Below are 8,253 nucleotides of genomic sequence, written 5' to 3'. Positions count from 1 at the left end.
AATTTGCCTAACAATGAGAGCCAAATAATGAAATAAATAGATGTAAAAATATTAAACATTCAGTGGCACAGAACTGATTTTTAGGCTTTATGATTGTTTTATTAGATAAATGTGAAAACAGAAAACTTTTTCTTTTCTGGTTTATTTATTTGTGTCACAAAGTTTTATTGTGCGTTGAAATATGACAATACTGGTTTGCATGTGGCCCAGTCTAGATCTGGCCATCCTCTGGTTTGCATTTGAGCCAGACAGAAATGAAGCACTTTTATGCTTTGCCTGATCTGGCATATACAAGTGACCACCTGACAGTCATCATCTCTCTGTGTCCCACTGGCTCTCAGATTCAGCACAAACCCAACACGTTTATGGGACGGGATGAATGAGTTGCGTTTGGGCAGGACTGGAGCCTCAGCGAAATCACTGCCTGCTTGCAGATTCTTCTGCCACACCTCACTGGTTTTAAAGATCAGTCAATGCAAGTCTATTTCCTTATATTCATAAAACTTGATAACATCAAATTGAATCCTGCATTTAGACGAGCACATTTACAGTAAACAAATTCATCAGTTTGAAATTAAACTCAACGGTGATTAATGGACTTTTTTTTTAATTATAAAATTTTTTAAAAAAGGACAAATAAACTAACCCAGGAGAGTTTAAAGCAAGTCCAACAGAGCACATCGACGGCAGAACAAAGCCATGCTCGTGCTCAGTCAGAATCATTCATGCTTTAAGAGGAATTTAACAGGCGTTGTTTAAATACAAGCAGATGGTGCAGGCCGAAGATGCACTGAAACATTACAGTCTAATTTAAATCTCTGGTTTGCATTGTGTGCATTCTTCAGAAACTATGTATATAAAGAAGAAATGCACCAAGTTGAGATGTTCACATGGGTAAAATGATCAAAGGTTTTGAAGGAACCAGTACAAGATTTTGTAATATGCTGATAAAAGTGATTGTATCAATAAGGAAATCTCTCAAGTGTCTGTTCAGACACCAGCAATGTCTGCTTAAAATGTTATAGATAAATAAAATATATTACAAAGCACCCCTAGAGGGAGGTAAAGTACAATAATACAAAATGACGAATCAAGAGGAAGAGTCATGTGGAGTGATAAAAAACATTTTAAAGTTGAATCTGAGTTGTGATATAAAATGTTTTAAACAAACAAAAGCAATGGGAGCGTTTGCTGTTCGTCTCGAATACACACGCAGACATAAAACCAAATGCACTCATACTCACACATTTCAATGCAAAGTGACTGACAGCTGTGTCCATAATCACCCAAAGAGAGGGGCCACTCCGCCATCTGTTGTCGACGTTTCTCCCCCATGCTTCTTTTTTCTCACCTCAGTGGGAGACAGAAAGCAAACCGAGGAGCTGACTGTGGGAGCTGCATGTCTTTTAAAAAAAAAATCAATGTGAGGGCTTTAAAAGCTTATTTGTGTGTTGGTGCTGTTTAATTTTGTTCGATTTAGTTTAGGCTTGTGTTCATTAATGACAGATTTGACTGTTTTTAAAGTTCACTTATTTTCTAAGACGGGATATTAAAAACGAGTCAGATATCTTATGAGTCTTTCCCCCAAATGCTTTAGTGTAACGTGGACCAAAACTCATCTGATATGCAATTTTTTTAGCCATATTCTTTTTTTCTTATCAGTCTGCTTTGGCAACATAAAGTATTTATGTATTGATCTAAATGTTCTTTATCTTAAAATTTGACATACATTGTTGTGCTCTATATTTACCTCAATCCTTGTCTTTAGATTCATTCTTGTCTTTCTTGTTGTTTAAACTTGTATAAAAGCTCTCCAGTAAAGGTAAACTATAAAATATGATGGATTAGAGTTGAATTTATTTTAACAACCATTTGTGAATTCACCCTGCTGTGCTCAAGCACTACATGGGCATATATGATAAAATTGGTAAACCATACTAATATGATAAAAGTGATATTGATTCACCTGCTAATTGAAGAAAGACGATCAATAAAATTGAACAAAAGAAACGGGGCAATGATCCGCGGCACCCACTCTGCTCTGCTACAGTTAAAATCTGTTTTCTAACATCCAAAGGTCCATGATTAAAGATAACACCCAGGAAATAAACCAATGGAAAGTTCTGGTCTAGCCTGGTACATTTAACATCTGCAGACCTCTGTTAGTTCAGCAACAGAGCAAAGACTTGACACGACAGTGAATTAAAATGAACATTTTTATTTCCTAATGTACTGAAGAGTTCCTGTGGTGCTGGACTTAATGATGTCAGCAACATTTTGGACCACCTCGTAAGTATAGAATGCTCCAGTATGGGCAGCACGGTAGCACAGTTGATAGAGCGGTTACCTCTCAGCAAGCAAGTCACCGGTTCAAATCCCTTCACTGAGACTTTCTGGGTGGTTCGCATGTTCTCTCTGTGCATATGTGGGTTTTCTCCGGGTTCTCCGGTTTCTTCCCACAGACCAAAAACATGCATGTTTGACAGCACGACAGCTCAGTGGTTAGCACTGTTGTCTCACAGCAAAAAAGGTCCTGGGTTCAATCCCCGATTGGACCTGTGGTCTTTCTATGTGGAGTTTACATGTTCTTCTCATGTTTGCATGGGTTTTCTCTGGGTACTCTGGTTTCCTCCCACAGACCAAAAACATGCATGTTAGGCTGCCTTTAGGCCCAGGCCTCCTTTGCAAAAGAGATCTGTGATCTCAGTGGGATTTGCCTGGTTAAATAAAGGTTAATAAAATAAATAAAATAAATGTTAGACTGATTGGTAACTCTAAATTGTCCCTAGGTGTGAGTGAGAGAGTGAATGGTTGTTTGTCTCTTTGTGTCCCTGTGATGGACTGGAGACCTGTCCAGGGTGTGTCCCTCCTCTCGCACAGTGATGACTGGACATGGGCACCAGTGACCCGGGAAAAAAAGGTATATATCATATAATAAAGATGATATCTTTACCCCGAAAAGGGTCACGATAATGGATGGATGGATGGATGGATGGATGGATGGATGGATGGATGGATGGATGGATGGATGGATGATCCAGTGTTTAGTTTGGTGATGGTAATATTTATGTATATTAGTGTTGGTATAAAATATTTCTCGAGCTAAAATTGCACACCGCTGAAATCATCAACATAACCACCTCACCTGATGATTTTAAGCTTTTCTAATTGGTGTGAAATTTGGAATAAAAGAAAAAAAAACTCTAATGTTTTAAGTTCTTATTGTTCCTTTTCCCATTAAAATGTAAACAGGAGTGGAAGTCTATTGCGTTGTGAGAAGGTTGCAGTCTGTGATTATTTGTGCCAACGTTGTAAAATGAATGAGACATAAAATCCATGCTAAACATTAAAGAAGCTTCATTAACATCAAATTGTGAGCGTTGAAGTAGAACATGTTGGAGTTAGGCACTAATTTAGTCACAAACTAAAGAAGAAATTAAAATAATAATTAATAATTAATGCATTGATGACATAAGAATGAAACACTAATATCTCTATTAATTTAACAGGAAAGGGGTATAGCTTCCTTTCATTCATTATCTACTCGTTAGATGGGTCTGTTATCTAAAATAAAGCTTCTTCAATGTAACTGATGTTTTAGGTTGGACAAAACCTCCATGGTTTCAAATTCATGTCTAAGTGGTAAATTCTAGTATAATTCCTCTAACCTTGGATAGATTTAACATGCTGGCCTTTATTCATGGTCACCTCTTGCTCTTTTCTTGACGTCCACACTCCAAGAACAAATCAAAATAAATTATAGCCAAGTTTTAAAGATCCTCCCTGCCATAATTCAGGACCATAAACCCGGCCTACACTGAAAACAAATAATCTAAATGACTCAAACACCTCAGAAAAAAAGGATTAATGAGGGGTTAAAGTGAATGATGATCCATTGGAGGGTTTTTTTTTTTTCCCTCATGGGGTGTGAAGGATCTTATAGGTGGTGGGTACAATATCCACAAAGTAAACACTCCCTCCATTCTTCCACTTTCCTTCATCGCTCCAGTTCTTTGGCAAACTGTCACCATCACTCATCGATGGATTACATTCCCAGCATTCCCCTGTGGCACCTCATGGGAGGAAAAAAGTGGCAAACGTGCACTCAAACGCACATTCGCAAACCAGTAGAACGTGCACAAACTGTGCACACACTCTTACACCAACATACCTTCCTAAAATGCTTTTTCTTCCTGAAAATTTTTTTTTTTCAGTGGCATGCAAATGAACAGGGTGAGCTGACTTACAGTACATTAGCACAAACTGCTGCACGTGTGCACGTGTGTGTTTCTCTGCATTAGGCTCAGTGTGGATAGCACAGGCCAAGTCAATCATGCTGGATCTCTCCCCGTTGTGCCATTGAGACCTGCGGCTCATCAGGGGAGATAATTAGTCTGAAGAGCTTTAATGATACTTGCCTAATAGCTACACGAGCACACTGCGAGAGGCAGCAGCGTGTGCACGTACAGTGGTGTGTGGGCTGTGGTGAGAGCACAGATGTGGGAGGTGGCTCTGAGTGGCCAATAAGTGATTACAATAATGTTTTGCAAGTACATATGTTTGTGAGTTTGTGTGCATGTGTGTGTGTTTGTCCTCTTCTGAGGCGTCAGTTTGAATATTAATATGTTCAAACTGATACAGTGATGAATGTGGGAGCTATCAGGCTCCAAAACACACATTTATAGATACACACAGAAAAAAAAAAAAGCACTTTCTCCTGTTCCCCTTCTCGTTATTAGCAGGGAACTCTCAGTCAGCTCATGCCTTATGCACACTGCAACTTTGATACACAAAAACAACAAAAACAATACTTGTGTGTGTGTGTGTTTATAATCTTAGAGCAGTTTTCTGAAAGGTTAAATCTGAGGAACAGATTCAAAACAGAGTAAATGCTCCTAATTACTATAACACTCACTGTGATCATTATTTCAAACCCTTAAAAAAATCTACAACACAAGCTACCAGAGGAACAAAGCACAGCCAAATGGTTCTAACTGCAAGAAAAACATATTATTATTTATATTTCATGGACTACAGTCAGAACAGATTTAAAAAAAAAGAAGTAAATCTTCCAAAAATATAATAATTTAATCAGCCAAGGACAGATGGCTCTTTAAAGACGGAGGGTTTCTGAGAAAGCATTTTGCTAACCAAGAACTGGGGGATTGTATTATTGTTTTATTTTATTTACCGGTATGTGTGCCAAATCCAAACCCATTAGTAATTTGTGTGCTAGCTGCAGCCAGAATACAAACAAACCTAAATGTGTCCCAAATGTCTCATACTAAGCCTGAGGTCAGGTTGCACTACAGCTCGGAGCTGGATAACAAAATGAAAAATGTCATATCATAGATGGAGACAGCACAAGGATCTTCACTGCGAAGAGTGAGACAAAAATATCACATGGAAGAGAGAAGAAAAAAATGCAGATCCCAAGAGATGCAAAATGACCACAAAAATAAAATGCAGTCATGGTGGTGCAGTTGGTAGAGCTGTTGCCTCTTAATGAGAAGGTTGCTGGATCAAATCCCACCTGGGGACATTTTTGGGTGGAGTATGCATGTTCTTTCCATGCATGCGTGGGTTTTCTCTGGGTACTTTGGTTTTCTCCCACAGACCAAAAACATGCATATTAGACTGATTGGTAACTTTAAATCACATGTGTCAAACTCAAGGTACGGGGGCCAAATGTGGACCTCGTTGACATCTTATCTGGCCCCCAAGATAATATTTTAAACGTAAAATACTTTTATAACTTTAATTATTCCAGTAATCTTTGATTATGGTGTCAAAAGTACAACAGAGAACATCAAATGAGACCAATCAAACTCTTGTTGATTAACCTGCAACCAAGAAAAGATGTCGTGCATTTAGCTTGAGTTAATGTCGATTCTGAAACTGGCTCTAAGTTTGAAAAAGGGTTTAATTTTGTCCCCATTTTGTCTGTTTGACGCCCCTGCTCTAAACTGTTTCTAGGTGAAAGAGTGAAAGAGTGAATGATTGTTTGTCTCATTTGTCTCTATGTGTCCCTGTGATGGACTGGAGACCTGTCCAGTGTGTCCGCCGCCACTCGCACAGTGACTGCTGGATATGGGCTGGGCACCAGTGACCCCCCACGACCTGAAAAGGACAAAGCGGGTAAAAATAAAGGATGGATGGATGGATGGATGGATGGATGGATGGATGGATGGATGGATGGATGGATGGATGGATGGATGGATGGATGATAAATAAACAAGGCATCTGTTGGACGATTTTAGTATATGTTGGTTCTAAAGAAATGTTTTATGCCTTGGTTTGTTAATGCTTGTCTTAAATTGTATGAAATATTTTACTAATTGGCCGATGAAAGGTGCCTCAGAGATACATTTGAATTTGGCAACAAAAAAAAAGACAATAAAAAACCAAAAGAAATTGAAAAATAACTGAAAAATGAAAAATAAAAAATCTCAAAGATGTTAAAGCCATCAAAAACAACCCAAGCACAAGAAACAATGAAAAAAAAATATATATATATATATCTAACTATGTTTAAAAAAGCCATTGCAATATAAAATGACCACAAAGAAAAATTAAAAACATACTGTTAAGAAACACAAATACAGGTCACAAACCCGCCCAAAAATGTGAAATGCTTAAAAACACAAAACAAACCTGAAGCTAAACAACCGGCGGTTATTTAATACATTTTGACATTGACTGTATATGAATATATATGAATAATAATAATAATAATATGAAGACATCATTACATGGATGAGCTTACATAGTTTTATAATCTGTCGTGCACCTTAACATGCAACTTTAAAGTCCTTTTCTCTGATGTTTTTTTGTGTTTTTCTTAAAAATGGACAAACTAAACCTAAAAGTAATTATGTGCAAAAAAAACTAAGGTTCCACAGTTTGTGATGAACATTGCAGACGGACCCAAACACAGACACAAAAGATGAAAATAAAAATAAAAACCTCTGTAGCTAACCAACACAACCAAACAGAACACACAAGACAAACAGACATCAAGTGAGTTAAACAGAGTATTTGTACAAGTGATTACTAAATGACAACTAGTTGATGAAATACAGGTGAGTGAGGAGCAGGTTAGAACAACTGAGGACATCTAGTGGCCATGACAGGAGAATAGTAACATCAGACAATAATCAAACCTAGTCTTAACCTTACCGAAACCTAAACTAGAACTAATCCAACACATAATAATAAACAACGACCCCAAAACTATGACAAAAGACATGAAAATACATATAAAAAGCAATTTAAATAGCTGTGAGTGCAGCTTTGATTGAGTTGACAGTGTTGGATGTTGAACAAAGACAACTGTACTCTGATACTGCAGTAGTACTGACAGTACTAGGAATGATCAAGCATACTGTTGGGTATTCATGTACAGTAATTGTCTTCTCAATTTGGAGCGGCACCAACAAACAGGTGAGCCTCAAAGAAACTCCGTTCAGAGTCGTTAACACACTTCTCTAAAAAAAAAAAAACACAGACTGGTGCCACCACCAGGCATGTGTGCCATCTTGGAAAGTTGATATAATTTATTTGACTTAACAGAGCAGTTTGTTTCTTGTGTGTCTTTGAAAAGTGTTAGGTGTGTGTGTGTGTGTGTGTGTGTGTGTGTGTGTGTGTGAGTGTGTATACATGCACAAACACACATGCTGCAGTAGTGACTAACAAACAATGCAAACCTGGAAAGTCCCCTCCTGCAGTAAAAAAAATTGGAAATGATACAAACTGCTTTACTTATCTGAGCTTTAGAGCAACTGTGGCTCAATGTTTAGTTAAAAGTTTATTTACTCTCAGCAGTTTCAGCTGCAGCAAAGGATTTCATCTTTGGACTAGAGAAACATAAATAATAAATCAAGTATGTATGTTTGGTAGATCATAAATCGTGTGGCGCAGCATACACAACGAATAGCAGACAAACATAAACTGTGCTTGTTTACTTGCCTTCTGCAACTTTAGTGAAACAAGTAGTTTGAGTTTTAGATCTGAGAGCTGAAATTAAATTGAATGAACACAAAAAAAAAAAAAAAAAACTGTAGGTTGAGCCTAATAATGGTGGAATAATCTGAGTGTTAAGAATTAAAACATTTACAATTACTGCAGTACACAAAAACAGGCTGGGATGCAGTGGGTATCTTACTTTAATTATTGCTCAAGACCAAAAGGTAAAAGGCAAGTGATAATGTTTGTGGATGGATGGATGGATGGATGGATGGATGGATGGATGGA

This window comes from Nematolebias whitei, chromosome 5, assembly GCF_014905685.2.
Source record: "Nematolebias whitei isolate Nwh7 chromosome 5, NemWhi1, whole genome shotgun sequence".
Classification (NCBI taxonomy): domain Eukaryota; kingdom Metazoa; phylum Chordata; class Actinopteri; order Cyprinodontiformes; family Rivulidae; genus Nematolebias; species Nematolebias whitei.
This window is presented reverse-complemented; position numbering follows the sequence as displayed.